General features: G+C 44.6%; 1 protein-coding gene and 2 non-coding genes across 5 annotated transcripts in view; all 3 read right to left on the minus strand.

Annotated features, from left to right (window-relative positions):
• LOC146859836 (zinc finger MYM-type protein 1-like) overlaps nt 1-24,179 on the minus strand; it is a 59,752-nt gene that overhangs the window by 30,505 nt on the left and 5,068 nt on the right. For 2 of the 3 annotated variants that reach the window (XR_014978728.1, XM_085643576.1), the window contains exons 2-4: nt 13,140-13,192; nt 12,142-12,207; nt 3,293-3,440 (exon numbers count right to left, since the gene is read on the minus strand). The gene's annotated coding sequence lies outside the window, so the exon portion shown is untranslated. The remainder of the gene's footprint in view (nt 1-3,292; nt 3,441-12,141; nt 12,208-13,139; nt 13,193-24,179) is intronic. The other variant, XM_085643577.1, reaches the window with a different exon arrangement.
• LOC146859837 (small nucleolar RNA SNORD2) lies at nt 12,944-13,015 on the minus strand. Its single transcript, XR_014979345.1, has one exon. It is a non-coding gene; the product is annotated as a small nucleolar RNA SNORD2 (small nucleolar RNA).
• LOC146859838 (small nucleolar RNA SNORD2) lies at nt 14,632-14,703 on the minus strand. The gene has a single exon (XR_014979346.1). It is a non-coding gene; the product is annotated as a small nucleolar RNA SNORD2 (small nucleolar RNA).

Here is a 24,179-nt window from a genome sequence, read left to right on the forward strand (position 1 = left end):
GCTTTTGACTTTGTTTGGCCCCTTTATGTAAGTGCATGAACTGTAAGTATCTCAGATGTGTTGGTCTGTCCCAGTATTTAAACACAATTTAAATAGCACTACTTTACTTTCTTTTATAACGCTACACATCCCAATGCAGGGTTTCAGAGCGATTTACATAACATCCAGATTGAAAATAAATCATGCAAGCGTGTCAATCAGTGTTCAAGATGTGTTGCATGAGTCAGTGAGGGTTAAAAGTTTTAGCAGTGACATATCCTACAAAGCTAACTGTGCTAGATTAAAAGGCTTACTATTTATGAACTGCAAGTACCAAAAGGGTCTGTGTTCAAAGCAGTAACCTTACCTAGCTACATTAAAACAAATCTGTCATGATCTGCATATTACATGATGTGCTTTGCAGGCACATTAACCTTCTATGCTACTTTGAGTCAGATCTGGGACTACACATAACAGAAATTTCTCCAAGAAATACTTTGACCTCCAGGGTTCTCACCAATTATTATTCCCTGATAGTTACTGGGCACCTCTGCAGAAGATGCCTTAACCCTATAAAAATATTAGAAAATGCAGACTTTGTAACCAATTAAGCATAAAAGATCCACTAACATGCTTCTCCTTGTTGCCAATTTCTTTGTGGCAGGGTTTTAAAAACAATGTAAAATTAATTGAGGCCCAGATTTTTCATTGGGATTGCGCCACTTTTTTAGCACAACCCCAAAGCAAAATCAAATTTGTTAAATCTCATAATGGGCTTAAATGCACTCATGATATACCTAATAAAAACAAATGTGTGTGATCATAATAGCTGACTGGCGGGCATTAAATTAACAAACAAGCACACAAGAGGCCACGAGAGCCTGCTACAGAAAGGCAACAAATCAAGAAGATGTCAGGAGATTAATATATAGGTCTTTCACAGCGATACTCGCACTACCTAAATCTGCTGGTCCAGAACAGCTCTGCCTGGTATTGTGCATATTCTTTCTCGCACAAGAAACACATTGTCCTATAATATGATACCAGACACAACTGGAGAGATGAGAAGAGAACAAAGAGAAAGCAATTAGAGGAGTGAAGAGGTACTAGGGACGAGAGGGTGTCTAGAAAACAACGAATGTGAGAAAAAAAGGTGGAAGCGAGAGGAAAACAGGAATGTGATAGAATGCAAGTTCTAGTTGCACTCAAGAGGTAAAACCAAAGGAGATGGAAGTGAGAAAATTAGACTCATAAAGATGCATTTGAGACATAGGCAAGAAGAGATTAAGAGTTTGACTTAATGTTGAATGGAGTAGAGCACTGTGAAGCATGAAGGTGACGGTAGAAGATAGGTAGGCGAGCATCTGACCTGTAACGGAGTGAAATTCTCTGAGAAAATGAAAGAGTGAGGTATAGGACACACCGGAATGGGAAACTGGTGCAAAGGGGAAGATTTTAAGGTGAAAGGAAACTCAAAAAGATAGATGTGAGGGAAAGAGTGGTGAATGTAAGATAAAAACAGAGGCTTGGGATTATGTGAAAAGGAAAATGGAACAGTAGGTAAGAGGTGCAGGTCAAAGAAAGACAATGAATTGTTGAGAGGAGAAACTGTATAGAAGTGAAAGAGGGTTGGGGTAGGGTACGATAGATGAAGTTCAGCAGGAGACTGTAAAGAAATGAAAATAAGGACCTTCAAATGGCTAAAAGGCTCCCTAACCGTAGCTCAACGGGGAATGTTTTGCGCTGGCAGAAAACTCAGTTGGTTGATTTGATCACTTCAGATGTCTAAGTCTGTAGCCAGAGGGTCACTGATTTGAATCCTTGTTGGCGCACAGAATAGTGACTTGTATTTATGCTGCTATGAGGGCACAGCCTGTGACAGAAAGCAGAGTATGCATGCAATTGATTTAAATATTGTATTACACACAGTATAAATTAGACTGCACGCAGCATAAGATAAGATAGTTTGTCGCCTGGAGGAGGCCAGTTAGATGATTGTTTGCAACACTCATGTGAGACACATTAACACACTTGCACAAAACACAGTTGCTGCATAATGTGTATGTAATGCAAAGTCATAAATACAGAGATTCGGCACAACGTTAAGTGTTAACCGTCACAAATGTAATTTGAAAATTAATTACAATAAAAGAAAGCAAACAATGCAATGGAATGTTGAAAGATGCTAACTGAGAATCAAGCCCTGTGCATTATTGGTTCGTAGGCCGTGAAGCATGTTCTACCACAGTGATGTCGGCCAAGAATGGTCAATGTTTCGAAATAAAGAAATGTGCAGGGCAAATAAATAGATACAAGACAAAGACGACATCAAGCATGTTAAGTGTGATTGTCAGCTGCTAAAATTTAAGTGAAATACATCTAGATTAAAGGAAGTAGATGTACATAGGTGAGTCTTGAGCATACCAGGTAGGCTGAATTATGTTAAACTTACATGAGATGCTGTTAGGTGTGTCTATTTAAATATATTGCCAAACTAATACCACACATACATTATGGCTAAATTAAAGAAGAAATAACAATCAAACTGAAAATTAAGGGATGTAAAGCCAGGGAATCGAACCCTGGGTGTACATGAGATAATCATGGAGATTATGGGATGGGCTGTATTGTGCTATACTACTGTGACCCCCTGTTAGATGTGCCCATTAAAATCTATTACCAACATAAGTTAAAATAATTTGAGTAAGCTACATCTGAATTATACATGAGAAGAAAATTGTGCAGTCTACGTGACTTATATGGGGGTAATGCCAAAGAGATTCAGCCCTTGATGTGCATGGACAAGTCACAGATGATACACAGTAAGAGTTCTACTGTACATTGTTGTTCTGAGTAGTTCCAACGTCAGTTGGTAAAGAGCAGCCTCAAAGTGCATAGCTGCCAAGCTTTCAGATTGCTAGGTGTGATATTTTTATAATTTTATTGCAATTATGAGTCCGCCGCCACAGATATTTGCACCAGTTTTAGTCTTCTTAGAGTTTCTCATTGCTCAAATGGGTGTAATTACGGAGATCTATATATATATATATGTTTCCCTCGTCTTCATTGCTTGAGTTTTGCTCGCAAAAAAGTGTCACTCATAGTCGTTGAAATGTCACTCATAATTACAATTTAATTATGAAAATGTCACACATAGCAATTTGAAATCATGGCAGCTATGCTCATAATCGTTGAAATGTCAATCATAATTACACTGAAGTTATGAGAAAATGTTACACATCTGAAACCTTGGCAGCTATGCTGCCACTCTGCCACTCACTAAATATCCCCTCTGAAAACGTTTAGCTCTTACCTCACTCAGTCTCCAGCAGCACTCCACAGTGGTGGCAGCCAGAGCCAGGGTCTCTATGGCAGAGGTTGGTTCACGTCTGGGGACGGAGGACACGAAAGAACCTGGGAGGGCAATGCACAGCAAGACACACTCCGGACAGGGAGGGGACCTCATGGAAGAGGACGCGATGCAGGAAGAAAAAAGAACATGCAATAACATGGTCAGGCTTGTGTCAGAGAGCAGCGGTAGGTAATGAAGGAGTAGAGGCAGGCAAATTGGTGGAGGGACTGTAGATGCACATACTTAGGGGGGCGACCAACTGGTGAGACAGGAAGAGAATGAGGAGGGCCAGTGTGAGGGAGAGAGGCCAGGGAGTGATGAAGAGAATGGGGAGTGTGTGAGGGAGAGAGGCCAGGGAGTGATAACGAGAATGAGGAGGGTTTCCAGAAAACGGCATTAGCTGTTCGGGCAACCGGAGAGAGGGCTTCATTTTCCTAATGGGCTGGAAGTGCAGCCAATGGTGGGAAGCTGAGAGCCGCCTGTCCTGTGGGCTGAGCCTGTAACCTACCCCCAAGTCTACCCAGGGCACGGGAAGGGAGCCACTGCCGAGAGAGACACGAGCTGGGAGGCAGTGCCAGGGCAGGGCTGCTCTGTGGAGAGCCATGCTTTCAGCTTCAAACCGTTTAGAGCTGTGCTCACCCATTCTTTGAATGTAAAGGGTTGAGGATCTTTAACACTGTGTGACCATTCAACCCTTACCATACATATCACTATCCCCATCGCACATAAATGTTCATTGTAAAATACTAGCATGCATCGTAGCCAGCAGGATAAACCCACTGAGGCCCAGTCTGATGCCTCCAGATGAGGCAGCTTAAAAACAGTCACCACCACAGAGCAATGCCACACAACAAACATGCACAAATATTCTTGCCACACATCAGGCCCGGCTCCAGGAATTTTTGTTTGGGTGGACCAAGGGTGCGTTTGGGAGGGCCACAGCGGGCTCGATTTGTCGCATATATGTCTGGGCAGGCCTGCTTCAGGGCCCTCCTTTATCTCTTCTTAGTCTTATAAGGACCAGTAAAACTCACTCGTTTCCAAATCTCTTTCCATGTAATGTTCCTTTGATGGGAAGAGGAGGTTTCTGAGGCGGGAGTATCAGGCAAGTGATACTACTCAGGCTCCATCTGTTCGAGCCTTCATGGAGGATCCCTCTTCATTACTACCTCCACCTGACACCGGACTCTGCAACGCACTCCCTTACAGGCTCCCTCTGTGCGAGCCTTCAGGGAGAATCCCTCTGCATTACTACCTCTACCTGACCCCGGACTCTGCAACGCACTCCCTTACAGGCTCCCTCTGTGCGAGCCTTCAGGGAGAATCCCTCTTCATTACTACCTCCACCTGAGCCCGGACTCGGCAACGCTCTCCCTTACAGGCTTGATTATCCACTACTCCTCTCTCCAGTGCACCTTATCTCACAGCTGCCCTTGGGCCCCAGCCCCATATCAGGCACCATCGGGCTCCACTTTGCTTTTTCCCAGTAAAAACATTAGTAAAATCACCTTCAAACTTAAAACATTGAATATAGCAGTAAATATAATTAGCATGCACTTTAAAGTATGTTCCACAGTAGCCCTTATGACCCGACTGCTAATGAAATAAACAAAAACAGAAAGGCCTCCTCAGATTGCCTCACGCCACAAGTGCCCCTCATCTCCCCATAGCCCCTCCCCCTCATGACCTCCTCCTTGGACTCCCTCACTGACACCATCCACCAGTGCCCCTCATCTCTCTGTAGCCTCTCCCCCTCATGACCTCCTCCTCAGACTCCCTCACTACCACCCTCCACAAGTGCTCCTCATCTCACCGTAGCTCCCCCTCCACACCATGACCTCTTCCTCGGATTCCCTCACTGTCACCCAGGGCACAAGTCCTAAAAAAAGAAGTGGGGTGACGCTGACGTCACAACAGCAAGTGATGTCACGAAAGGTGGCTTGCACCATCAGACTCATTGCCTCCCCTCGCTCACCCCTTAGATGCCATTGCATCAGAGAAGCCAGCGCGTGAGCAACGTTCTGAATGAGCTCCGATCTCGCCCCAGAGAGACCAAAGAGTAAATGTGTGGCTCCATTTGCTCCAGTGATCGAGCTCCCGTTAAAATAAGTGAGGGGACGCCATCCACCCGCCTGGTACCCCGACTCGAGCCCTGCAGTCACCCTCCACCAGCGCCCCTCATCGCTCCACAGCCCCTCCAACTACCTCCTCCTCAGATTCCCTCACTGCCACCCTCCACCAGTGCCACACATCGCTCCGTAGCCCCGCTCTCATATGCATTTGTTGTTTAGCGCTACTCATAGCATATCAGTGTAGTGTGTCAGCACTTTACACCACGAACACAATATACAGAGACAATGAATCATACAAGTATAAATCAGTCTACAGGGAATGTCACATAAGCCAATGAGGATTACAAGGTGTAGGAATCTGCTGTAAACTTAGAAAGAGGACACAACAACCATAAATAAAGATATTTCTCCCCGTTGTGCCTCTGGTGGGGAGGCGTACAATTCTGATACATTCCCAGGTCTACTAATGTTGGTGAATCTGGGAATGTGTCAGAATCCATGGTTAAATGTGCTGGAACACCTACACTCCACCTGAGGCATGCCTCCCTGCTGCAGATTAACGCAAGGCAGCGATTGCGCTGCCTTGTGTTACTCTAGATTCCTCAAACCAAGGTGGCCTTGCGTGACTAGATAAATCTCATTTAGGGTTTGTGACGCCGTTTTGTGCCCTTGCGACGATGCAAAACCTTGATAAATATGCCCCTGTTTGTCTTTTCTTGTCTCTGCAAAGCGCTCACATTTGAATTCATCCACACCCTCTTTCATCTTGTTTCATTGCTACAGATACAATGATTTTGTTGTAATGTTAGCAAAATGGAATTAAACATGCCGAGGAGGGAAGCAAAAGTGTGATTTGTTATGAAATGTCTCTAAAAACCTCCCCAATAAAAGATTATTCGCAGCAAAACACTCCAAGTGTTGCTTTATGTGTATGCTATTTCAACGGCATACACTCCTGCTTGCTGCAAAAACCTAATACCTTTTTTCTTTTTCAATAATTTATTTTGAAACCACATTTAATTATTAATTTGTTATCTTTAGATTCACTGCTAACTTCGCTACAATATTATAACACAGAAGGCCAACGTATTTCTACTTTCTATGTCTATTTTTATGACTTATAAAGTGCATGGTGATCCAAAGGTAACCAAGCACTGGGTAAGAGGAAACAACTTAACAGAACAGGAAAGCACCATTTAATCTGATATATTTAAAGAGTCGCATCTTGATTGATTTCCGAAAGCACAGCTCATTAGCTGTCAATCAATGGCCAAGGGAAGAGAATTCCAAAGTTTAGCTACATTAAAGCGAAAGGAACGCCCCCACCCTTCGAACTCTTGCTTGCTGGGGTAGAAGCCAGGTGAAGCTTCAGACAGAAGTAGTCTTTTAGGGGTATAGGGAGCAACAAATCGATGTAGGATGGGCAGGCCCAGACCTTGTAGAGCTCTATAGGCAATACATAGTGACTCAAACTCCACTCTTTGGACTATGGAAAGCCAGTGGCGGTCTCTCAATCCCTGTCTAACTGATTGTGATCTAGCAAGTCCCGGCAATAAGCGTGCAGCTGCGTTTTGTGGAATCTGCAATTTTTGGAGAAGTCATTTTGGGGATCCCCGATACAAGTAGTTGCCATAGTCCAAGTGCAAGAGAACCATGGCCTGGACTACCACGTGCCTTGAGGTCTGGGGGAGCAGAGGTAGCACTTTGCAAGCAACTGCAATACTCCAAAGCAACTGTCTTCCGTGGCCTGGGCTTCCATAGTCCGTGTGTCTTCTAGCCACATCCCTTAGCTTTTTATAGTAGCCTCGGAATTGGGATAGGCAACCTATAGGCCAATCCAAATTTAGTGGATGGTAGGGTTCGTCCCAAGAATCATTCATTCTGCTTTTGCTCCATTGAACTTCAGGCAGGACTTGTTCATCCAGCTGGCTGCTTTCTCCAAGACCAGATCACAGATTAGATGTTGAAATATCCACGTCTATGAGCAACGGAGAACACCAGCTGGGTGTCTTCGGCACAGGAGACTATAGAGATTACTAAGGGAGCCACAATGTCTGCCAGAGGTTGGAGAAATAAATTAAATAGTGTAGTGCTAAGTGAGGATCCCTACAGGACACCACGGGCAAGAGTTCTGATGAATAATCTCTCTCAGAGATTTGGAAAGTTCGCTCCTTAAGAAAGGACCCCACCCATTCCAGGGCTTTTCCCGTGACTCCGGCTCAGCTCTATCCTGCTGCATGTTTAAGTCTTTACAGTAGATTACCACCTTTTCTAAAATCTCGGTCTTATTTTATAACCTTATAATTGGGGGAATACCATCTGATAAACGGGCCCTACAGTCATCGACCTACCTAGCCCGCTATCTACTAGAGCATGTCAGTTTACCACTGACTTGAAGCAACAGAAATGGATAATGTTAAAGCATTTAGGGTAAGCTTCCACTTGAAATGAGAAAGTATGGGCCCGATGTACTAATGTTTTGTTATATTAGCCACATTTAATATAATGCAATGAATCATCCCCGAAGGAATATCTCAACTAAGGAACAGGTTAGAAAATCTAGCTGCAGATTGTGCATCGCCTTTCTGAAACCTGACTCCGATTTTGTGATGTGACCAATGTACTAATGTGGCACAGAAATATCTCCAATCACGTGTGGTTGCAAAACAGCTTGCCTAATGGATATTAGCCATTATAGCCTTCCCCCCCAAAAAAGAGTGAAGAAGGGCTTAAGCTGAATAGGAAACAAGAGGGCCTATCTAAATATAAAGAGAGCTGTGCCGCTACAGTGTGGTGAAGTGGTATGTAAGTTGTGTATCTTCATTCCTCTTGTGTCTAGGAGAAACATAAAGAGCACAGTGCCTCTAGATTGTCTGCACCATAAACTAAAAAGAATAGATCCCTCTGAGTGAGTAAGGAAGCATATTCACCCGTCTCCTCTTTTGGGACTAGTCCCGCCGGACCATATGATCTGATTAGCTAGCCGCAACCCACAGATAATTGATGCCACTGCTTTACAGCCAAACCCCCGCAGTGCACAGCACTTGACTCTCTCAGGGTACCGAAGCAGAGAAGTCCAAGTACTACTCAGGGGAGGTGGTGCCGGCTAGTACCCCCAGCTCAGTGGTACGGAACAACAACTCTAAATCACTGTCCAGGCAGTGCTTTTTCATAAAAAGGAAAAGTACTATTATTACAGGCATACTTCTAAATACTTTGCACTAATTACAAATATATACAATGAGGGTGATGGAACAACCTTTGGTGACACTCTCAGAACTGTTTACATCTCCAGCAAACTCTGAACACATAATCACCCCCCCCCTTTACTAGATACAATTTCTCAATATAAGGCGAGTCAGAATCATTAAGGCAGGCCTATTAACTTTGTTAGTATGTCACCACTTAGGTAAAAGCAGAAACCATGCTATAATCCACCATTGCAACACAATTTAAACCAACTGGAAAATTACCAACACCCACAATACTATTCATTATAATGTAAACCTTGCATTGTCACTATCAGTATTATCAATAAAGCACTGTGTTGAAAAACATGATCACCAGTCTTATTTCTAACTTTACGAGGCTCCTCTTGTAGCTTTATAATAAACCAATCAACAAGAGTCCCCTAACACCACAGCACATACACAAACCTACAGGCTGCTCACTTGATAAGCCTCTCCCAGCGTCGGGGAAGTAATCACTGGGAGACTTTTGGGGAAACATTTCTGAGGGGCTGCACTCCTTTCAGCAGCCCCCAAACACCATTTAAACAAGCATTTACAATGCAATGGTCTCGGCAATATTATAGGTAGAGCTATTGGTATTGCTCATTATTTTTTTTATCATTTTTGTATCCCTAAATAAATGGCATTGTCATTTCTATTGGCATTAGCTTTTTTTTGCATATGTGATACCTATTGCATTAGCAGAGAGAGAGTGAGGTAGTGAGATAGAGAGAGAGAGTGAGGTATTGAAATAGAGAGTAAGGTAGTGAGATAGAGAGTGAGGTAGATAGAGAGTGAGGTAGTGAGATAGAGAGTGAGGTAGATAGAGAGTGAGGTAGTGAGATAGAGAGAGTGAGGTAGTGAAAGAGTGAGGTAGTGAGGGAGAGGGATGTTGTGAGGTAGTGATATATAAGCATAGAGTGATGTTGTGATGTAGTGAGATAGAGAGAGAGGTAGTGAAAGAGAGAGTGAAAGTGAGTTAGTGAGATAGAAGGAGTGAGGTAGTGAGATAGAGAGTGATTGAGGTAGTGAGTGAGAGAGTGAAGTTGTGAGGTTGTGAGCTAGAGAGTGAGGTAGTGATGTTTTGAGAGAGAGAAGTTGTGAGATAGGGAGGTAGTGAGGTAGAGAGAGTTATGTAGTGAGAGAGAGTGAGGTAGTGAAACAGTGATGTAGTGAGGGAGAGGGATGTTGTGAGGTAGTGAGATATAGGAAACATTACAACACCCTAAAGACCAAGAGATGTAAACATTAGGAAGACGTTAAGGGGATGTGGCGTTATGGCCAGTGCCGTCGAATTTGAAACTGAGGAACCGGTTTCGAATCTCGGCGTCTGCTCAACCACTTGTGATTCGAGACAAATTACTTAATCTCCTCGTGGCTACAAAAACGAATAAACCATGTGTAATGGAACTGGTGAACAGTAATGCCCTCCAATAGCTCCGGTCGACGTAGCGCTACATAAAACTGCAAAAAATTTACAAAATTCTGGCGAAAGGGCAACAGACCCCCGAAAACACTAGACCTTTTCACCGGGATTTAAAAAAAAGTTTTACTGCCTGCAGCACACACATCAACACATTTTAACTCAATTTCAAATGTGATTTCTAAGCCTTTTTATCTCAGAAGTATGTAAAACTCTGTGATGGCCAATTAGAATTTTCGAAAACATTATGAAATCTGAAATATAATATGACGTGTGCCCACAAACTTTTTAAATTCGATTACGCTGACGGTGGGCTTCCGAATAGTAAATTGCTAGGATATTGGGGACTGCTTGGGTGCCAAGGACTGTTTCTGCTGTTTTTTGGGGCGGGGTGAGTATTGGGGCTATATTCACTAACTCATATTTATTATGAAGGCAGTAAATACACCCGGCTGTGAATATTAACCATTGATGGGGTGGCAGGCTGAAATTCATGTTGTCGGGGTGTGATTTATATTTGCATAATGGCATGTTCACATTGTGCATGGTGTTACTGTGCTGCTTCCCATCCCCACAAACGCACACACCTGCAGTGGCGTGATGCAGTCTCCTTGCCTAGTTCCAACCAAGGCTTCAGGAGTGGATGGGAGGGTGGCCTCACACAAGGGAGGCGCAGGTTCGCCTGGGAGAGAGGGGTTAATGCCCCGCCCGTGCCTTCAGTGCGACGCTGTGCTGACGGCGCGGGCTCTGAAGTCCAGGGCGCTCCCAGCTGTAAAAGGGAGTCTGCAGGGGGGGCGCAGAGCTGAGGGCGCTCCTGGAGCAGAGAGCCAGTTCTGTAGTGGCCTTCCGTGGGGCTGTGGTGTGCCCCCATCCCTCGATCTGACCGGTTCCTTGTTTGTGCGAAGGCACCTTCGGGCCGTGTCCCTGCACTGCATGCGGTGTGAGTGCACAGCTGTACATGAACCTCCAGTGTAAAGGGGGTTCTTTCCACCCAGACCTACGGCTCTAACAGCCCCCACCAATAAACACTCAATACGTGGCTGTGTTCGATGATAGTAATCGTTTGTAGACTGGCAAGCTGCGGACCGACCTCTCACCCCAAAAAGATACGCACAACCCCAATAATCATTTTTGGGGAAAGTATGGGTCATAGTCATTTACAGTAACATTTGTCAACTTTCAAAGCCACTATATGGGACACAACCGGGAGCACACGGGGCTCCCGGTTGTGCACGATCCCAGAGCTGTTTGCTACTGGTGCCGCGGCGCGGACGGCACTGGAAGATAGCGGCCGGGCTGAGGGTGGAGCGCAGCCACCGGGATCCTCGGGAGGAGGCTGTCGGTCTGTGATGCGCACAGGGCAGCCGGGCATGGAGCAGGCTGCACCTGGGAGCTGTGCACAGGATTCCCGAGCCTGGCGCCGCCTGCTACGCCCTCGGAGCTTCGCGTGATTGCTAAAAAATGGCGGATGGAAGCTTTGAAACTTTTTCGGATTTGAGGGCGTGTTCCTGCTGTTCGAAAATGGGCGTGGCTAAAAAGTGGAAAGAACAGCACGGAACACGCCCCCGAATCTGAAAAAGACGAGCCTATTTGGAGGGACGGTTCTCTCCTCCAATGGCTGGCCTACGTTTAGGAAGCCAGCCAATGGAGGAGAGGCAAAAAGAGAGGCGGGCTAAATAGCCACTCTCAGAAACATTAAATCTCCAGACTTCCGGTTCTGCCTTCGGCAGACAGGGTGGTCCCTCGCCTAAAAAGGAACCAATGAAAACGATGGGTGTGCACAAAGGAGACACCGCATGTCTCAAAAACAGCGCACTGCCTAGGCTCGACCGAAAAAGGAAATTAAATGCTTCCACCGTGTGGAACTGAGCGCAAGTCATAGCAGTGATTTAAGCAAGCACGGTAGTTTTAATCAATTAAAATGATATCTGAACAGCATGTTGGCCACAAAGTAGTGATGAACTACAACTGTGTAGTCCTCGTGGAGTGAGGCCTTTAATATACCCCCGCAAGAGTCTGCAAAGTTTAAGGAACGTTACAGAAATTTAGTCTTTTAGGGGAGGTCCGAGGTGGTCTGATATTTACCCGCAATTGTGCTGTGAAGATAGTCTCTCTCTAGAACGAACTGCGCATCCTTCGGACATCGGAATGCTGTTAAACACAGAAATAAAGATTAGTGCAAAACCAACAATCAATGTGAATTTCGTTCCGCTAAAGGAGGTAGCAACAGCAGATGGAAGTATCTAGGAAAAAATGTCGTTCGAGTGAGGCTGCGATACTTTATGAATTATTAACGCCCAATACTAGCAACGATGAAATTACCTAAGAGTATTACTTAGTGCACATACCTCCACGATTAGACACATTCCCTCCAAACCGAACAAGAAACTTCTTAATTATAAGTTATTTAGTATGAAAACTACTCGGGCGTGGAGAAGGCCCGTTATTTAGTCGCTACCACCGAATTACCATAAACACGAAGCTCGTTTAGAGGATATATCGAGGCGCTAAAAAGCAAATTATAAATTGTGTTGCTACACACAGTTTATATGAAAAACATGCCAATCCTGGGACTGGCCTCAAAATTCATCAAATGTCTATTCTCGGTGAAGGAGCTACATAGAGACGCTAAACACTGCCCCCACCACTGTTTGTTTCAAGGGGAAATTACGACAGTACAGCTAATTTCTTCGCTGAAGTATTCAGTGTGCAGACTGACGGCGTGCTCAGAAAATACGGAATAGAAAAGCCACTGCCGTTGACACCAAAATATTCACTCAGTATGCATTGCTCACGTGACATGCCCTAGAAAGACCGACTTAACCACCAATCATAATTACGACACGCTCGGTATGATGGGTTACCTGGACCGGAGGGGGGGGGCACAAAGTGATCAGCATTACGTTTTATCACCATTTGGTTGTCTGTCCCGAAAGATGTTTAAGCCCTCATTTCACTTTGTCCACACGTGATGTACCACCCTTCACTGCCCCGGGTCACAGGCCACGTTTTGGCATCAGTGGACAAGCTTTGCTTTAGGGCCGGCAATCCGCTCACCCCCAAAATAAAGAGCGAGGAATTACCTGAATTTCAGCTTTCACTGATCTTGGGTTCCACTTCGTCCGAAAGTCTACCCCTGTAGGAGACAAAAAGCCGCCATTAAATCTGTCTTAAACAGAGACGAGCAACACAAGTCAGTTTTAAGCGATAAGCGTAAGGTTTTATCATCGCGCAAGAACTACACTCCACGCTGTTACTTGAAGCGTAAAAGGCCATTTTATTAGGACATGGTTGCAATCATTTAGACTTTATTCGACAGTACATAACTGCAATAAATATACTTTCCCCATCCCATACCGACTCATTCTCCTTTCATCCATTCTCAAACCATCTCACCTGTTAGACTCTTCCCCCATTCACTCGGTGACCTCCTTCCTCTCCCCATTCTCACCTTCACTTGCCCTCCAAGCATCCTCTGTGTAATTTCCTTCATTGGTCATTGCTTCCCGCGCCCGCTATCAGTCACCTGTGTACCGTTCTCCCCCCCCCCCCCCCCCCGAGGGGTGAATCCGCCCGTATGTGACTACCCACCCCTCCAAAGTACCGTGACGTCTCTACTCTGCAACCTGCCCTAAACTGGCTCGCTTAGCCCAAAAATGTATCCCAACCCTTCGCTTAACGTCTGTAGGGTGGGTGGGCGGACAAACTTTTTTCTCCCTCCCGGTGGTGCTCAGGTGTCAGGAAGAGGCCGGATACTCCTCTCCTGACACCTATATACCCTCCCAACTCCCGCCCCCTTCCTTCCTATAATCCCACCCCCACCATGTCCTTCCGGTCGTTGCACGAATACCCCGGGGGAAGACTGGTCTGCGACCTTCACTTCCCCAGGGGCCCGCATTTGGTTGCAGTCCCGAATCAACGTGAATTTTGTGGCAGAAAGTGTCCAATGTTTGAAAACAAGCGTTCTGCTAAAGGGAAGTAGCAACAGCAGATTGAAGTGCAGAGGGACAAATGTCGTTCAAGTGAGGCTGCAGAGCTGCGATACTTTATGAATTATTAACGCCCAGTACAGTACATACCTCCACAATCAGACACCTGACTTCTAAACTACCACAAATTACTAAAAACAAAGCTCGATTAAACGATATTCCGAGGCGCTAAAGAGCCAATTATAAATTGTGTTGCTATACACAGTACGAAGAACATGCCAATTCTGGGGCTGGCATCCAAATTCTTCAAGTGTCTGGTCTAGGTGAAGGTGCTATCTAGCGAGACGCTAAACACTGCCCCTTTATTTAGTCTAGGTGTAAAAACTACGGATGGGATTCAGTTTAATAATCCAAGTTTATGGCGGCTGCAGATCTGGGATCAAGTTAGTCTGCACTGGCATCATTAAGCAACTACTCTTCTGCTCCGAAAATACAGAATAGCAAAGCCACTGCAGTTCACACCAAAATAAATATTCACTCAGAATGCATTGCCCACGTGAAATGCCCTAGAAATACCTACTTCACCACCAATGTTAATTACGACACGCTCGGTATGATTGGTTACCTGGACGGGGGGGGGGGCGCAAAGTGATCAGCATTAAGTTTTATCATCATTTGGTTGTCTGTCCCGAAAGCTGTTTAAGCCATCATTTCACTTTGCCCTGCTTACACACGCGTTGTACCACCCTTCACTGCCCCGGGTCACAGGCCATGTTTTGGCATCAGGGGACAAGCTTTGCGTCAGGGCCGGCAATCCGCTCACCCCCACAATAAAGAGCTAGGAATTACCTGACATTTCAGCCTTCCCTGATCTTGTGTTCCACTTCGTCCGAAAGTCTACCCCTGTAGGAGACAAACGCCTGCAACGCCCTCGGAGCTTCTGGTGAGTCCTAAAAAATGGCGGATGGAAGCTTCGAAACTTTTTCGGATTCGAGGGCGTGTTCCTGCTGTTCGAAAAAGGGAGTGGCTAAAAAGTGGAAAGAACAGCACGGAACACGCCCCCGAATCTGAAAAAGACGGAGCCTATTTGGAGGGACGGCTCTCTCCTCCAATGGCTGGCCTCCGTTTAGGAAGCCAGACAATGGAGGAGAGGCAAAAAGAGAGGCGGGCTAAATAGCCACTCTCAGAAACATTAAATCTCCGGACTTCCGGTTCTGCCTTCGGCAGACCGGATGGTCCCTCGACCTAAAAAGCTGGTATTGCCCTGGCGCACTCTTGGGTCAACACAAAAGAACCAATATACAAATTTCGAAACTCTTGCAAGGGCTACTTGTGTGGCCCCTGTGTGTCATGGGAGTCAAAGGCCAGTCCACAGAAGATTCAGGGGAACCTGCCAGTATCCCCCAGGCAGGTCCATTCGCCCACCTGCTCCTCAGCAGGGCATAATAGGGCCCAGCGCTTCCGGCCCTGGAGAGGCCATCTTAGCCGTAGGTGCCAGCAGAAGGGTTTTAAATGGTGGTGGAAAGTTCTGGAAGATGGACACCTCTGCCCATTTTGAGGGTTCCACATCATCACACCACCTCTACCCCCAAAATTCCTATAGATAATGCGAAGTCATTTTAAATAGCAAATTCAAATGGTCTATGGAACGACCTTCTATGGGAGCATCAGCACCGCCCCCCCCCCCCCACTGATACAGCTGCCCGATCACTTTCTACTAAAAAATTCCAAGGGAAACTCCACCTATGCTTGCTCCAGAAATCTGGCCTTCATCCTTTGTTTCTGGGGGCTTGCCCAGACCAGGTGCAGTGTCAAGAGTTGATTATCAAATGCAGATTTCTTCTCCACTCCTTTACCAGAAACTTAGCAGGGCACTGTTAATGGCTCTGTTGTGTGGGAAAGCCTTTGATCCTCCTGCTGACCAATAAAGTAAATAACTTGGCCCGGTAACGAGGACAAAGGTCTGCAATCTGATATGTCACGGGGCAAGGAAATATGACAACTCATAAAGTGCAATAAGAAGTACAGTCATCACAAACGTGACAATAGATCTACACTCGGTGTACATGTTTGCCCTAAAAATGATACCGGATTTGTATCTATTGGCCTAAGTATGGTGAAACGATGTGGTCACCCATAAAGTATAATGCAGTGAGCACACAACCTTTCCGTAAACACTACACACCTACACTATGAATGCCCATCGACATTATAAGGCCTACACCAGGTCAGCAACAATCTCTGAAGGGTCCCTTCTGCGACAGGCTACCTGTGCTTAGCTACTGGTCTGGATGGTAGTCTTGCATGCTAAGCCTACACAGTTCTGCACAACCATGTGTGCATATGCTTCTGTGTAACCAGCCCACAGTCTCTTCCCACAGCAACAGCCTTATCTTAGAGGCGGACACTAGCAGTTAGCACTCTCAGTCCATTTCCACAAAACTTTCCAGTGGAAAGATTCAGGTAGCGAGACTCACGCAGAGTAAATTTCCAAAAGCCAGGTAGTCAAAAACAAAAAAATCCAGGCAGACTAAATGGGTGGAACCCATTTGCTACAGTCACATTTTCATCAGTTTTTTCAGTGAATAAATATATATATATAAAATATATCTATTATTTATAGTTGGTCCAGCTGAAGGTGTAAATGCAGAAACGCGTTGGCTGCCTTTCGTTACTTGCACGAAATAGTGATTCTTGTGGTGCTAACACAAAATAAATAAGTTACCACTACGTTGGTTGCATGCCACTTTCTTATCTGCCCGAGGTTTTGGGGAAGAGTTTGTTGACATTATATATGGCCGAGACATGGATTGAGGTATCGGGGAGAGAGCAGCAAATCGTTGTTGAACGGGACACCTCCAGGCAAACATTATCGCCATCAACGACCCCGCAATGAAGAGTGGGCAGCCTTACATTACTTAATGCGCGAACCGGTTACTCAACCTACGTTCGCTGAACGGAACTGCCTACAAACCTCGTTGCAAAGGGAGTTTTCAGATGTCACTTGACAACAGGGGCTTCAAGATCGTCAGCGCAATTGACTACCATACTGAAAATAGAGACTTCACCAGCAAGCTCTCTGATTGGTTGCATGAGGACCAATAGGATGACACCATACAGTATGAAAAAGCCCCATTCAAATTAACTTTGTGAAATACAATGCAGGCAATGAGGAAGGCATTCGCCGAAACGCGTCTGCCAGGTGTTTTATTTTGTGACTTTGTACCTTTCTGAGTGGTGAATAAAGCCTACCTGGAGAGGTCCCGAGCATGTGTCAGACCCGTTTCTATGGCGGAGGCGGGAATAGTCTTGGATATATATATATATATATATATATATATATATACCTGAATTTGCAGTACTCCCCAAAAAGTTTACGGGAGGGGCGCACGGAGTACTGCGAGTCCGCAGAGGCAAACATCTTTTTTTTAGCCTTTTGATCTGGGGGCAGGGAGGTCTCTTTAGGACCCCTCACAAGGGCCAGCGATCAGGGTACCTATACTCAGCCCTCAAATCTGTTGTTTAATTTTAATTTTCAGGATACGGAGACTGATTCCTGGAGTCCTAAAATGGGGGCTCAACTTTCTCTTCATGCTGTTGGCACCCAATCACAGCACTTGGTCTCACTGGACTGGTCCCAGTCCCATGGCACCAGCCAATCAGATAATGATGGAACAAGGAGGAGGAGGAGATTCTTATAGCTAGGTTGTGAATCGGTGGGTCTTCAGATTTGCTCATAATAATACTTTGTGGTTGAGTAGTCTTAATCTTAGGACCTCAGGCAGATTGCACCAGTCTTGGGCCAGGTAGAAACAGACCTGGTTCGGAGTCTTAGTCTTCTTTACTTCTGTGATTTTCGTATGAGATGTGGTTTGTCTCTGGGGCTTCTTCTCTGGTGATTATGATTTTCCTTTTAATTAAAAGAGAGGTCCTAGGTGCATTGCTTTTGTGTGCGATGCAGGCAAATGTAAAGCTGACTCAGGCATCTAGGAGTCGCAAGGGTCCGGCTCTCTTGATGGGGTTGGTGTGGTTTGATTTATTGGCCTCTCTGACAACAGAGGATGGTTCCATGATGAAAAGGTACAGTTTAGTGGAGGCCCGTGAGTATCGGATTTCCACCACCAAGGTACACTGTGGGTCTGATGTCCTCAGCTGGAATGGAGGGTTTGAGCATTTTTTTATGAATGTGGAGCTGAAATATGGCGGGTTTCGCTAGTTTGAGAAGATTGAAATCATGGATAAATAATTGTTGATGGTGAATCTTTGGGAGTTCACTGTAGGGATCAGATTAGAAGTGATGCCAGGGTCAGTTAAGTTAGAAAGCTAGTTGTGGACTGGGAAGTGGGTGGATTTGCGAGTGGAAGAGGAGGAATTTCGTTTTAGCAGAATTTAGTTTGAGGGAAACTGTATTCATCCATTTAGAAAGGTTTTCCATGAAGGATTTTAGAAAAGAAATGGCAGATGGATTTCAAATGTCATGATAGTTGTGTGTTTCATCAGTGTATATTGTTATCCCTTCTGAAGTTACCATTGGTCCTAGAGCTCCATATACATTTTATATGGGAGAGAGTAGAGTGATATGGTCCACCTCAGGATAATGTTTTGGTTGTGATCTGACATTGGCCATTGTTGGTTTTTTTTTAAACACATTTTATTGGGTTTTTTAATTTCTTACATCCATTAGGAAATAAACCTGTATCAATAGTACATTGGGTTATACAGTACAATCAGAATTAAAATACAATTATGTATTTCAAATTGTTCCACTGACCATGAAAAGAGGGGAAGGAAAAGAACTAAATAACTTGACCCACCACTCCCGCCCATACCCCAACTCAGCTGGCCCTACTTCATCACACTATCGTGCCAACAATGCCCGGCTAATGCCCACATCAGCCTACATATAGGCAGGACTCGTCTATTTGGTAACCTTATATTGCATAGCTATGTACAGGGTTACTGTATATACGTGGGGGGCTGGTCAATTAAGCACATCTACACATCCTGTGCTGCAGGGACAGGTGCCGGTACAAGTGTCTTAAAAGCGGTCATGATCATGTCCCAGTCCATTGAGTTTACTGTTTTGCGCAGTCCACGGGCTTCCTCACGCCGGATAGCAGCACTCTCCGCACTACCCCATCTCACCACCTCCCTGAGCCATGTGTGAACTGGAGGAGATTTGGCTGACTTCCACCTCATTGTTATGGAGCATTTAGCCATGAGCAGTGCTAGATCGATAAAGCGAAGTTGCACTTTGTGTGTTTTGGATTGCCTGGTCATACCCAGTAGGCAGCTGCCAACTGTTTTCAGTATTGGGAAACCTAACCGTGCGTTAACGTATGTGATTACTGCGGTCCAGAATTCAGCGAGCTTTGGGCATAGCCATAGCATGTGTAACATATCAGCCTCTCCTGCCTTACATTTTGGGGCAGTGGTGAGGCGTGGCTGGTAAAATGTGCTGTAGGCGGTGAGGTATGCCCTGTGTAATATCATATATTTGATGAATTTAAATTTGGCATTCTGGGGGATTTTTTGGGGTATTATATTATCATATTCCATTCTGTGTCAGATCTTTCTCAAGGACCGTGGCCCACTTAGTGCGTATATCGGTAAGGGAGGTCCAAGCGTGTGCTCGAATGCCTTTATGCAGCCATTTTGTGAGGTGGCGGCCTTCCCCCATAAGGTATGTTGCATGTAACAGTTCGTGTTGTGTGGGTTCCACCCTGAGTGGGGCCCAGTATTTTTTGATGTAATGAAGGATTGCGGCATGTGTTAGGTATAGGGTTTCTGATACCCCATTTTAGCTGGTAAAATTACCGTGAACCATTAGGGCACAGTTATCAAACAGTGCTCCCACTGTAGTGACCCCCTCCCCTCAGACCAAGCAAGGATTTTACGTTTAGTGATTAGGCCGGCAGTATACCCAAGAGTGGTGTGTTATCTGCGTATGGAGGGCAGCGGCGTGTATAAAGTAGGGACTTCTTCCAGTAGGCAAGTGCAGTTTGTAGTAGTGTCGGGGCACCCGGGGGTATTGTAGCCCGCGGTAGCAGTAGCGTGTGTAAAACACCACGGTCGATGTCAAGGGGCTTGAATCCAATTTCATGTAAGTTACGTCCCGCAAGCCAGTACGCCAGCCATTGAAGTTGGCTCGTATAGCAATAAGCACGTAGATCTGCTGCACCCAGGCTACACTTGTCTGTGTCTGATTGTAATTTAGGCAGTCCCACCCTACGGCGGCCATTACCCCGTATCAAATCTGATAGTAACGTATCCAGCGATTTAAGTATAGGAGTAGGGATGACTACCGGTAGGTTTGTAAAGAAGTATAGCAGCCGCGAGAGGGCCACCATTTTCGAGATCGCCATTCAACCCATCACTGATAGTGGTAGTGAGGTCCAGAATATTATCTGTGAACGGAGTGCCCTTATAGCTTTGTTTAAGTTACCCTCTATGAGGTCCTGTGAGCTTCTGTAAATTTGGATGCCCAGGTATTTGAAGATGTGCGGAGCTATCGATAGGGAAAGCTGCTGCCCAAACCGGATCTCAGTTGGTCATTCCCCTGGATGGAAGAAAGAAGCTTGAGATTTAGTCTCGTTTTTGGTGAGACCTGAAAGTTGTGCAAAATATGAAAAGATCTCTAATGTCGGTGTTAGGCCTTTGGTAAAGTCGCTAGCATATAGAATTATATTGTCTGCATAAGCAGACAGCACATGCCTGTAATTACCCCGACGAATGCCCATGTGCTCTGCTGACGCTCGTAGCTAAATGGCCTTGGGTTCTAGGGCAAGCACGGATAGTACGGGAGATAAGGGACAACCCTGTCGGGTGCCTCTGCCAACCGGATATGCGCGCGACATGTGACAGCCAGTGCGGGCCCTTGCCGTAGAAGCTGAGTATAAGACTTTTACCCATTTCAAGTGACATTGCCCATTGTTAACATACTGTGATATGTAATGACAAAGAGCTGGAACCATTTAAGGGAAGCTCCTTTCAATCCCATTACTGTAGGAAGTAATTCCCTGAGGTCTTTATGATCTGTGATGTTGAATGCTGAAAATAACTCTAATACTACCAGAAGGCAAGGTTTGCCTTCATTCATCATCCTTAGGGCATTGTTGATGTTTTGTAGGGATGCAGCTTCATGTACTTTATTTAGGGTAGAATCCAGATTTGAAGGAGTAGGAGGCTGTTCTTTCATATGTAGGAGAGAGGTTGAGTCAAGGTGTATTTTTCTAATTTTTTCCTAGGAATAGTAGTTTGGAAATCGGTGTTATATTTTTGGAGTTCTGGGTCCATGCAAGGATTTTTTTTTTATGGAGGAAAGGAAAAATGTATTCTCTGAGGAGCTGAGGATGTTGAGAAAAAAGGTGGCAATGCCTTGTGTGAAGATGTTTTAATACATTGACTTGAATTGGGTCATCTCCATAGGTGGAGTAAGGTATGATGCCTTGATAGTTTGGTTAGAGTCGGTGTCAATTTGATCAAAAATATGAGAAGCCTAAGTCCTGGAGGTTTGTTTAAATTCCTTGTGGAGTTCAGGGATGTTTTCGTGGAGTTCAGGGATGTTTTCGTTAGCAATGGTATTTGCAATTTTAGTAAAATTTAAAATGCTCTTTCAATTAGAGGGGCTCATGCATTGTTCAATTTTCTGGAAATACATTTAGGGATGGTTTAAGGCCGCAATTATCTGATTTTTTTAAGAATTTGGTGTAGGTGTGAGGGTCTGGTCTCTTGGGGCTTGAAGATATTCTGCTTTTTCTGGTTGTTCATCTGCTGAGGTTTGTAGTACGAAGGTGTGGAAGGTTTAACTTTAATGGATTTGGATATTGAAAGGCGAGGGTAAGTGATTGGTGTTAATTAACTATGCTTGTATATAACAGTTAGAAAACTATTCTGTGGAGCTGCATTTAATCGATGCAGAAGATATTTATTTATAAAGACTATTATACATGTCTAGAACACATTATATTTTATGTCTCCACCAATTGAGGGTGAAAAAAGAAACAGACTATTTCCAATTCTTTTATTAAATCAGAAGCATGCTTCAACGTAGAGTTTTCTAAACATAGAGTTGGCTGTGATCAAAAGGCTGACATTGCATTCTCTCTGATATCATCAATAGGTTAAAAGGCATGTGAGATCACTTCTGCAACAGCTATAAATTCATACTCAAAAGGAGCCAGTAATCTTAGTGAAAAAGGAAAGACGTGTCGGACACCAAGTAGGAAACAAAAATGGGTGCACATTTTCAGAGAAAATTGCCTGGGGAAACATCCTCAAAATGAGGGGAAAACCTGGCAAAACTGGTGTGCAAACACCGATTTATTTAGTTACTGTCATTCCAAAGACCAAAAACGCCATTAACTATCAACTGCATTTTTCTTCGAAAAGTCCTACATGAGGCTTTAGGCAGAATACATTTATGCTGGGCTTTACTTGGGCCAGGTGCCAACGGGTCTCAGGCCCGGCATTAATTAAAAATTGCAATTGAATTGATCCCTATGTTCATCTTCTTCGCTTTACTAGAAAAACTGCTCAATTTCTGAACAATGACTGTAAAAAGTTAAAGTATTCGATGTTGGAGATGTACTACCTGTTTCCATTCGACATGTTTTATTCAATCTTGTATTCCTTAAGAGTGTTTGCTTTTTCCCGGATATTCTGTTTCTGTAGTTTTTCATTTGTACATCATTTTACTCCTGTAAAGTGCGTACTTTGAACTAAGTCGCCTCCAAATGTCTTGGTGAGTTCAAGTAGTAGTAGGTGTTTATGACTGCCCCAACTGAGAGTCTGAAGTTAGGCCAAAAACAATGGTAGTTTCTCGGGGCCTGTCAGAGATCCTTAAAAGTGTTTGGAATAAATGCTCTTCCAGCTTATGATTATCACATATGTGTCAAATGTAATTGCAGGAAAGTGCGTGAAGGAGGTGCACAGCTGCTGCAATACTGTCAGGGCGAAAGTAAAAGAAAATTTAAGGCTTGCAGGTGAATGGGTGGATTATGTAGCGGTGGGTGAGCCTCTGAAAGCTCGATTCAGGCTCAAGCCAGATGTTCGACTCTGGCTCCGCTCAAGGTCCTCTTGGAACCTCGAACCCATTATGAGCCGAGCCAGATGTCATGTGGACTAGTGGCTACAACTGATGACCTGTATCAGCTGAAACTTGGTTCGAATCCCAGTCTTGGCTCAGTGTTCTATGAATACCGACTAATCTCCATCTGACGCAAATTAGAGGTGGGCGAGCCAACAAATTTACAGGAAGAGCAGAGCCGAGGCAAGAGTCTAGCTCGGATCTTAGAGCCGAGCCCTGAACATATTTGCTATGCAAATCATACAACAAACATCACATAAAATATGGTAAAGTCTCTTTAAAAAAGTGTATTTCTTTAACATGTGGGAGCTTTAACATTAATAAGTCACATTATAGCACTGCACTTTTTATTAAAAGTGATCATTTTGTACAACTCGTATTCTTTACTCACATATTTGAAAGTGCTTTCATACACGATAATGAAGAAAAAAGTTTTAGTGAAATAAAGTATTTGCTTAAGATCACACAATTTAAGCAGGGAAACAGCGATTAATCAAGGTTTTCTGGTTTTACTTTGTTCAAATCAGCCAGTAAATGGGACTCTATTTGTCTGTCCTTATATGAAGGCTTTATTTTCACATCTTAGTTAATTACCTGCAGGTTTTACATACAGCACAAGCTTAACCCAAAGCTGAGCGATTTGCAGGTGAGCGATTTGTAGGAGCACATTATAACAGGGATGTGGAATTCCTATAGCCCGACGCCCAGGACATATTGTTTGGGGTCAAGGGCAACAGTTTTCATGTGTATTTTGTCCCTGGGACAAGTAGGCCCAACCCCGAGCCGCACAAACTCTTTGGCCAGTTTACAGTACCACATTATGGATCAGGGAAGGGCACTGTCTGCAGTTAAGGTAATGTTTTGTCCATATGTTAATGCTGTTCAAACTTGTATTTATGGTTTATTAATTGAAAGCCTTTATTATTAGGGTAAAAGCCACTAGTAAATGTTGTAAGCTCTGACTACACTACTGACAGTGGTACCAGTATAAAAATGTGTACATACATTTTCAAAGTTAAGCAATATGAGGCTAAGTATAATGCTCTCTGATTTGATGCAAATATTTGCAGAAGCTTAAAAGCAAGATTGATGATTCTTTGCTTTCA

This window comes from Triturus cristatus, chromosome 3_1 (assembly GCF_964204655.1).
Source record: "Triturus cristatus chromosome 3_1, aTriCri1.1, whole genome shotgun sequence".
In the NCBI taxonomy this organism is placed as follows: domain Eukaryota; kingdom Metazoa; phylum Chordata; class Amphibia; order Caudata; family Salamandridae; genus Triturus; species Triturus cristatus.